Below are 9482 nucleotides of genomic sequence, written 5' to 3' on the forward strand. Positions count from 1 at the left end.
ATAGTTATTGTTCTAGTAACTCATACAATTGAAAATAAAGCGGTGTATCTATCACCTTGTACACTGAGATTTGCTTATTGCTATGCATGCTTGATTACCTACATTTACATAATGGCAGGAAACCTACAATTGATTTCACCTGGCTGCATCAAGCGCCTCCGTGTGAGAGCCTTAATCAAGTTAATGCATGGGCAACTGAAAAGAATTTGCATTTCTGAGTCTCAGGGGTCTCTGTCTTGTTAAGGGGGCTTTGCCCTGAGTTGACAGATTGCCTAGTTCCTCTGACACATTTTGAACTGCTAGGGCACGCTGCTCCTACTTGAGCATGATGCCCTTCTCTGGCAGCGTGCATTTTGGACCACAAGGTGTGACGGGGAGCTACCACCCCGGAGTTGGCCCAGAGATACCTAGCTGGGAGTTGGAGGAGAGAGGCCTTCTTATCCACTCAGGGTCCCACCGTTCAGGAGCCCCAGTTACCGGAAAACTACCCCCGGTCATCAAAGCGAGTATTCTTGTAATGGTAAGGGTGACATTTCACTCCTCTAAGAATCATGGAGCAACTTGGAGCAACCTGATTAAAAAAATATATATATATTTTTTTTGTAAGGCCCAAGTTTAAACCAGTGCCTATAAAATATAGTGGGGGTTGATTCTTTACTGAGAGGGAAGTCCATGCTTATACACAGCCACCTCACTCCCAGAAAGAGGTGCACGTTCATAGAAAGGTCCATCTGACTCCGTGGCCCTGGAGGACAAGGATTTTTATTGTCTTTATTTATACCCCCTAGTATCTGGCACTTAATATCGATACACTTCTTTGATCTGTAAACTATCTTGAAGAGGCATCACAGGTTATAACCGAAAGTTTGTACCTTTGACCCTTTCACCTTTGCTTCCACACACCCCCTTCCAGTTCTCTGTCACTGGCTACCGCCAATCTGATCTATGTATCTACAGGCTAGGTTTGAGGTTTGCTTCTTCGTTTATTTTTTTGTTTTGTTTTTAATCCTTCTCCCAGAGTGAAGCCTCTTAGACAAATAGATCAAGCTCTGATTTACCTTGGACAAAATATTGAACCTCTCTCAACTTAAGTCTCTTTGTATGTTAAGTAGGTTAGACCTACTTCCCACAAAAAAGTCATTTGAGGGCTAAGAAACAGTGTATAAAGGCACACCATAGTTGCTCAATAGTTGGGATATAACTATTATCTTCAGTCTTAGACAATAAAAGCCCAGGTAAAGGTAGCCAGCCAGTGATTGATTGAAAGGGAAATTTAGTCTGAAAGGGACCTTATAGATGTTTAAATCCAAATTCTTACCCCATCCCTCACCTCATTCCTGCTTTCTACTACAGACAGAGCTGTGAACCCACTTCATCCTTGAGAACTGACATGCAGTGCAGGAGGAGAATGGTGACTCGAGGATGGCAAGGCTGTGCCCCTGCTCAGAGGGAGACCTGAAGAAAACCTCCATCCCGTTTCCTCTTTACAAACTCCCTGCTATGTCTTTAATCGCCTTTCCAATGACTAGTTTATTTTTTTCTTGTTTAGCCTTCAGACCTAAAATATACAGCAGACATGGGGGAACGATCTGTCTGAGTTAATGGAAAGTTGCACAAAGACAAAATGATAGGAGACAAGGATCCTTGCTATTTATGTTCCTTGTTTTGCTCAAATGGATGGTTAATAATGATTCAGACTCAGGAAAAAGTAGAGTAAGTACAATGTTGTTCCAGTTATATGGTGTGTATTTGAAAGATAAGGAATACTGCATTCGTATTGTAATCCATCTGGATGACTAGACATGCCCACGATTCACTCTTGTGGTGCTTGAGACAATTTCAGAGGATAGGTGTGCTGACATTATTCCCCAAAGAAGAAATGCTGATTGCTTTCAATACCATGAAATGTTTTTCCTTTTCATATTTAACCTCTTTCTTCAAGACTATTTTAATTCCCTATCTATCAAAAATTGGAAATAGCTTCGGTCATAAACCAGTGAAATATTTCAGTGGGTGAATTGGAGGCAATAAAACAGAGGCCTGCCCAAACTGTCCTTTGTTGTAAATTACACCAGGGATCTAGATTACGTCAGCCAGAGGTATTGATCACGATGCTGAGAGGTTTATAACCACTATTGACTTACCATGTGACCCCAGAGCAGATATCTAGGAAAATTGCAAAAGCATGTCGATGGCAATGAAAAATCCATCATTAATAGGACCATGTTAGCTTCAAGACAAACATTTAACAAATACTGGAAACAGAAGCAACTTCCGTCTTCTCCCATTTCTCCATTGCATGCTTCTGAGCTATTCAGATGAATGTTTTACTTCTTATCAATAAAAAGTGTAGGCTACACAAAAAAAAAAAACTAACATGAATTTGTTAATTAGTCCCATATAAAATTAGCATTCAAACTTCCAAATTGCTCCTAATTCTTTTTGTTTGTTTGGCTTAATGAACAATTCGATCCTATCTAGACCAATTTAGAATAGGGGTCAGGTCCTATTCTTCTGGTTAGGCATTCTGAAAATCATATAGCATTTAAAAAGCAAAGCTGAACTGAAAATAACCATATTTAGGGTGCAAAACAGAAATGTTTAAGGAAACTACAAATTTAGCCTTATTTTGAAGCCCTTTGGCCCAGAGAACAATGAAAATTTTATCCTTTTTCTTTAAAAGAAGCCCTTATACATTCACTTTTTCACTGTCACCATGCGTACATTCTTTTCACCACATGCGTTCCAGGCTGGCAGAAACATCCACTAATCCTTAGACCTCAGGGCTGGAACGACAAAAATGCATAAAATCTTACCAGGCCAAAAGAGATCAACTTTAAAAAATCTTTGGCATTCTGACATGTCAGAACTGTTTTTCACGGACTTCCCAAACCATTTGTGCTCCCCCTTAGGGTCCATGGGCTCTGCCATATCAGTTCCTATTTTTATGGGGTGGCCTGGGATTGATAAGCACCATATTTTATTTGCTTTTCTTGTTTGTTTATAATTTGCACGGTTGTTTTTGAGTCTTCTTTCTGCCTCTGATTCTAAGAGTGCTGGAAAGTGGTAATGGACAGACTGCTCCCTGTCAGCAAAACCTTCACTTTGACGTTTGCCACTGTGTTCTGGTGGCATCTGCTCTTCTCATCACAGTCAGGCTGGGCCTTTCCTTCTGTAGCACTGGGACTGAACAGCCATATTCATCAATGGCAACAGTCCTCACAGACCAGGAATGACAAAGCCTGCCCCACACTTCTGAAGCCAGTCACATGGCCTTCCGAGATTATTTCACAAGTCCCAATAAAGAAAAATTACAGAGGAAACCAAAATATCTTACTAGGATACTTTTCCAAAAATGTTTCTAATTGTTTGTTAACAATAGAAATTAAACCTAGGGAATTTAAATTACCTTTGGTGGTAGCCAAAAGGATTGTGGAAACATATGGGCAAAGCAAGAAATTGCTAACTCAAAGATACTAAAAGGACAGGTTTCAGAAGGAAAATATTCAGTGTTAAAACTACATAGATATTTTTTATGAAAAAATGAGCTTAATTGATAAAAATAATCCTATATAATAAAACCCTAAAATGCAAATTGACCAAAGGGTGGAATGACCATCAGAACAACCTGTTGCTATGATGTGCACTACCACCAGGGGGAGCGCCACTCAGCCAAAAGCCAAGCTCACTGCTGGTGAGCTCAGCAGCGATGGAAGGAGCCTCGCCTGCCTCCACAGCAGCACTAAGGAGCAACGAGCAAGTGGACGGTAAGGAGCGAGGGGTCCCAGACTTCGAGAGGGTGCAGGCCGGGCTGAGGGGGACCCCCCCCCCTCGACAGTGCACAAAATTTGTGCACTGGGTCTCTAGTAGTAATAATAGTGATCTCATCCCAAGACATGTCACTGGAATTAATGACTGTCTGGAAGCTAATGGGCTCTCAGAATTAGTCTTGCTTAATGAAATGCTATTAGTTTAGTAAACAAATGCTTAAAAATCACAGCAAAAAAATCAGGGCTGCCATCAAACCTAGCTGAGTTACAGGGGAGGGAAAGGCTAATGCATAAATGTATCATGTGCTGCTTTTATTCATTTTTTTATTCATTTGTAATTTAGAAAAAATATATTCATTTTTTTCCCTTCATACCTGTATCTCCCATTTTTACTCTGACAATGTTTACTTGTGGTTTGTTTTACTGACAGATTTAAGCTACTAATAAATAATGTAACTCCTTCAAATGCAGACATATCAAATTTAAATTATGATCACTTTAAGTCATTTGACTTTAAGTACTCTGATGTGAAGAAAATGGGCTTTAGAACATTGTCTCCAAATTATACTTCACTTAGAAGCCATTCCACAACATCTTTATACTAACACCTTACCTCCTGATTCTGCTCTCTCTAGATTCACTTTTCCTTATAACCTAAAATTAGCTGCAAAATTAAATAATTTACCCAATCGTGCCATTTTCCTGCTTGAAAACTATGACCATTTCTAGATGTTCCCTATATCAGTTTTTTTATGTTATATCTTATTTTGTTTTGTTTATTTTTATTGTAAAATATATCCTGATCGGAAAACTAATTAATTAGACAAAAGGATTTAAAGTGGGCAGGAATATCCTCTGACCCACAGTCTCCATCTTCACTTCCTAAGATAACCAGTGTTAACACTTTCTTGTATACTCTTCAAACACTTCCACCTTGCATCAGTTCTAAACTAAGCCAGACACTTTAAGACATTCTTTAAAAGCCCCCGTTATATTTTTCAAACTATTTCTCAGCATAATCTCTCCAATCAAGCTACCAGTTTTCTACTCCCTGTGACTTTAAACTTCCACCAAAAATAAGTTCCTCTTGTATATGCAAGGTTTTATACACATACATTCCCTCTCTCTCTCTCTCTCTCTCTCTCTCTCTCTCTCTCTCTCTCTCTGTCTCTCTCTCTCTCTCTCTCTCTTTCTCTCTCTCTCCCTCTCTCTCTCTCTCTCTCTCTCTCTCTCTCTCTCTCTCTCTCTCTCTCTCTCTCTCTCTCTCTCTCTCTCTCTCACACACACACACACACACACACACACACACACCTGTATAAACAAAGCTAGACCAACCTTTTTGGACTACCACCATCACCATCCAAGTTGGCTTATAATGTGGTGTCCCTTCAAACTTTAAATTTTTTTTCAACTTTTAGAACTTTTGTTTAAATAGAGGGATTGATAAGATTATCTCTTAATTAAAAAATTAAAGAACAGATTTACTTATTTCCATTTATCAACGCAGAGTCAATATACTAAAAAAATTTTAGTAAAATGTTGCATGTTTAGCCCTACCTGGTTTTGCTCAGTGGACAGAGCATCGGCCTGAGGACCGAAGGGTCCTGGATTCAATTCCGGTCAAGGACACAAACTTGGGTGGCCAGTTCAATCCCCAGTAGGAGGCGTGCAGGGTCAGCCAATCAATGATTCTCTCTCATCATTGATGCTTCTATCTCCCTCTCCCTTCCTTTCTGAAATCAATTGATAAATAAACATATATAAGGAAGTAACTAAAGAGAGAATGATTTGTTTTAAGTTACACTTTTATGAAACTCTAGCTCTCTTTGCAATATTCCAAGCCAGACTGTTTAACAGCTAGAAAGGGTTTCAAACTTAGGTAACAGAAATAAATCACCCACTTCTGATGAGCAGCCTTCTGTGAGAGATGGTTTCAGAATTTCAGCTGCTGATGCCTTTTAGCTGACGGACTGTAGCTGTGTGTGGCAAACATGCACCAGAGATGGGTTGTTTACTGTAGCAAATCACTTTCCTTCACTCCAGCTGTCCTTTTGGCAGGAGCACACGGAACCTAATTCTGTTTGTTACATAAGGAGCTGCATGTAGGAACTGGACTCACCTGACATCATACACTTAATCCAGTGCCCAGGGACCTGGCAGCCCACCCCTCACTCTCATTCTAGACAGAAGCACCACAGCATAGAGCTTAGGAAGACACACTTCGGAATCAGACACTCCAAGTTTGAATCATTTCCACCACTTTCCAGTAGTATGATTTCGGACTGGTTGCTTTCCCCACCTTTGTCTCACTTTCCACGTCTGTAAAATGATAATACAAATGATGGCTGTCTCATAAGATTATACAAGGATTTAATGAAATAATGTGTGCAAAAATCTTGATAAGAGGCAGTAATTATTTCTGGAGATTTTTATTTTTAGTTCATTATTACTACTAGAGGCCTGGTGCATGAAATCTGTGCAGGGGGCAAGAGGTCCCTTAGCCCAGCCTGCATCCTCTCACAATCCAGGACCCCTCAGACATCCCTCTCACAAAACAGGACCACTGGCTCCTAACCGCTGGCCTGCCTGCCTGCCTGTCTGATCACCCCTAACTGCCTCTGCTTTGGCCCCCGCCACTGTGGCTTCATCCGGAAAGATGTCCAGTCTAATTAGCATATTATACTTTTATTATTATAGGTTATTTATAGCCTGCCTTGTTCCACAAAAAGATTCAATGTAGAAGACTCTAAAATAAAATTATCACCAAAAAGTTTACACAATCCAGAAATATGTGAAGTAAAAGTCATGAAAAGTAGGCTCTAGTTTTCTTCATGCTTCAGTCTGATATTAAGAAAAGGATCCTAATCCTCTATGACTTTATTTCCTGTGTGATTCTCAATATCACTTCATCTTTTTATGCTGTACTTTTCTTATCTATAAAGAATGAAGATAATTATCCTCACAGTGCTGGTTGTAAATATTAAATGATATAATAAGGGTTTATACAAATATAAAGTATTATCATGCTTATTGGATTCATCAAAATACACTTTTTACTTTTAAAGTTTCCTTAGGATTCATCTGATTCATAAAATTTCCTCTAACCAACCCCAGCACTCTATTTGCTCCAATGTAATTGCTGGAGTTGTTTACAGAAATTTGTACTTAGAACCAATGAGAAAGCCTCAAATCTGACCCTGGCCTCCACACAGGGGTGCTCGTTGCCTCCTGACCCTTAATCAACTCCACGTCCTCTTTGGAGTTCAAAGTTTGGGGGTGAAAGTGCCTCCCCTTCTCAAAGATAAACACAAATGCAGAGCTGAAGTAGTGTCCTGAGCTCACATGAGACCTACTGAGTTTGAATCTCATTCGGGGCAGTGTTTTTCCAACATAATAAATTGCTCTTTGTTCAAATCAGAAACTGAATTCACTTTATTTTCCAAAATCGGTCCTGCCAGGTTTCCTTGATTTAATTGTATCTTTTTTGTCTGCTGACAATGGAAAGCAGAAGAAAATATTCTTGCTAAGGAAATGAAATATGACCAAGAAAAACAGGCATTCTCACATTGTATGAGGAGGGGTGTGTGTGTGTTTTTCACATTCAATTTTTTATATGAAAAAAGGTCTCTACCCTTTGAAACAACAGCACTATTGCGGTGACTGTTAGGTCATATCTACACAGTCAAAAGAAAATGTTGGAAATAAAATTAACTAGTTCATAAGGGTATGGACAACATTATTTTAAAAAGGAAATGGTTCTTCATACATAAAAGTAGTAATACATGCTAGCAATGAAAAGTGAGAGTTGAAGCAATCATTTAATTCAAATATTAAAATGTATGATTAACTGAAGCACCTGTGGAGCCTAGGTAAAGTAATTTAGAGGGAAAACAAAAGAACCAATCATTACTGCAATTCTTCAACATAGTTAGCTAAAATAATCCTTGCTTTCATAGGAGAGAAAAATAGAGTCCTGGTTGATTGACTGGAAGCTCTTGTGATGAAAAAATAAGGGTGCACAGCAAGAAAGGGCCAGATTTGCATCCAGCTCTGCCATCTTCTCACCATTTGACTGTGGATAAATGTGGTTATCCATTTATTCCATTTTAAAATGTTATTGAGAGTATTCTGCATGACAGGCACTGTTCTCAGAAAGGAATTCATCCGGAATGATATCCAGTCTAATTAGCATATTATACTTTTATTATTATAGGTTATTTATAGCCTGCCTCGTTCCACAAAATGATGAATATACTAGGCAAGACCTGGCACTTATTCCAAAGCGAAGAGAAAGATAGACGATGATAGACAGAAGATAGATAGGTAGATAGAGAGAGAGAGAGAGAGAGAGAGAGAGAGAGAGAGAGAGATGATAGATAGATAGATAGATGATAGATAGATAGATAGATAGATAGATAGATAGATAGATAGATAGATAAACAGATGGTGGATGTATCACAGACCCACAGAAGCAATAAACACACGAAAGTTCATTTGAAGTTGTTAAAAGTGCTATGAAAGGGATAAACAAGAAAAAGATTTTAAGTGGTGATCAGGAAAGGCCTCTCTGAAAAAGCAAAATACAAGCTAAGACCTGAAGATGAGAATAAGCAACAGTGTGAAGTGTGGAGCAAATCAAGGCAGGGAAAGCACCAAATATCGATACAAGGCTACTGCCGGCGGCAGGAAAGGGCTTTGCCTGTGGAGGCCCAGGATGAGCAACGTGTTGAGCTGGGGAAGGATGGAATGAGGCAAAGTTGGAAATGTAAGCAACATGCAGTTAGCTTTCTATTGCAACCGCAGTGAGAAGCAACTGAAGGGTGTTGGGCAAGAGAGGACATGATGTATTTTTAATAGATCAGTCTGGCTGCTGAGAGAAAATAGATTGTGCCAATGCAAGAGAAGAAGCAGGGAGGTTATTGAATAATTCTAGGCATGAGGTCAGTGTGGACTTGAGGCAGGATAGAGGCGGTGGAGGTGTGGAGGTAGAGAAAGTGGACAGATTTGAGACGTATTTTGAAAATAAAATGAGTGGGATATGCTGATGATTTGTATGTGGGTAAGGAGGATAAGCAAATAATCAAAGATGACACCTAAGCTTTGGCTTAAGCAACTGAATGGATTGGTCAAATCAAGAGCTCTACTTAGGACATGCCAATCTGAGATGCCTTTTAGCCAGAAAGTGGAAATACCAAGTAGCCATTGAATATGTAAATCTGAAGCTTAGAGGAGCAAAGCCAGCAGCATTTGGTGGTAAAAGCCATGAAACTTAATGAGATCATCCAGGGATAGAAGCTAGAGAGGGCCAAGGATGAAGCCTCAGGACACTACATTGTTTAGAGGTTAAGGAGGTGAGATTTAGGAGTTACTTACCTCATTATAAAATGCCAAGTTCTGTTCTCCAAAGAACAGTATGGAATTTCCTCAAAAAAACTGAAAATGGAATTCCCATTTGACCCAGTAATCCCACTCCTAGGAATATATCCTATGAAACTAGAAATACCAATCAGAAAGGATAGATGCACCCCTATGTTCATAGCAGCACAATTTACAATAACTAAGATTTGGAAACAGCCTAGGTGCCATTCAGAAGATGACTGGATCAGAAAACTATGGTACATCTACACAATGGAATACTATGCTGCCATATAAAAAAAAGAAAAAGAAGTCTTACCATTTGCAGCTACTGGATGGAATTGGAGAACATTATGC

This window comes from Pipistrellus kuhlii, unplaced genomic scaffold (genome assembly GCF_014108245.1).
Source record: "Pipistrellus kuhlii isolate mPipKuh1 unplaced genomic scaffold, mPipKuh1.p scaffold_m20_p_10, whole genome shotgun sequence".
NCBI classification, from domain to species: domain Eukaryota; kingdom Metazoa; phylum Chordata; class Mammalia; order Chiroptera; family Vespertilionidae; genus Pipistrellus; species Pipistrellus kuhlii.